General features: G+C 43.9%; 2 protein-coding genes across 2 annotated transcripts in view; one reads left to right on the forward strand and one right to left on the reverse strand.

Moving 5' to 3' along the window:
- Window positions 1-748, reverse strand: part of LOC108692786 (mothers against decapentaplegic homolog 3) — a 26,632-nt gene that overhangs the window by 24,687 nt on the left and 1,197 nt on the right. The window lies entirely within an intron of this gene.
- The window catches only part of LOC108692785 (cell division cycle protein 20 homolog), a 5,655-nt gene continuing 5,405 nt past the window's right edge, over window positions 499-748 (forward strand). The window contains exon 1 of the mRNA XM_018201227.1: window positions 499-664. The gene's annotated coding sequence lies outside the window, so the exon portion shown is untranslated. The remainder of the gene's footprint in view (window positions 665-748) is intronic.

Genomic DNA, 748 nt, shown 5'->3' on the forward strand with positions numbered 1-748 from the left:
AGGCCAAGGTGTATTTTATTGTGGGCTCACAAAGTCTTTTACTGCTGAAAAACTGTCTATTTTTAAGTCTTGTGTCTCTATGATGGCATCTTTTATTCATCAGATTATACAATTCATTACATTATATTAATATATTATATTAATATGTAAAAACTAATTCGTTTCATCCAAAATTATTACAACTACATATTATACATATAAGCACGAAAAGTTGCTTTGACCGAATATGGTTTGCTTCGCTCATTTATGTTGTTAAAAAGTAATGATACGATAAGAAATGGTGATCTGTCTCTCGAGAGGTTAGCTCGCGAAGCAGAGCCTCACCAGAGTTGATCACGTGCCTTCTGCGTGCACGTGTCTGTCGCCCGTCACCCGTCGCCCGAGATCCACTGTTTACCTGCAGTATCACGCCGTCGCGTCATCAAATTTCGTCACTCCGAAGTATAATACTAATCGGAGATATCAAATATGAGCTTACTTCGCCGCTGCCGCGGCAAGTGAGTTTTCTTTCTCGTTATCGGCACAGACAGACGACGCGATTCGTACAGGTGCGCGCGCGCGTGCACACGCAGCGGAAAGTCGGCGATCTCTAATAAGAATGGAGTAGCGTACATGCATATATGCGTACACGCGGCGCGATTGGTGAGAGAGAAACGTCACACACGTAGGTACAAAGCCATCTCGCGCGATGTGTGTGTGTGTGTGTGTGTGTGTGTGTGTGTGTGTGTGTGTGTGTGTGTGTGTGTGT

The sequence above is a fragment of the Atta colombica genome, unplaced genomic scaffold (assembly GCF_001594045.1).
Source record: "Atta colombica isolate Treedump-2 unplaced genomic scaffold, Acol1.0 scaffold82, whole genome shotgun sequence".
In the NCBI taxonomy this organism is placed as follows: domain Eukaryota; kingdom Metazoa; phylum Arthropoda; class Insecta; order Hymenoptera; family Formicidae; genus Atta; species Atta colombica.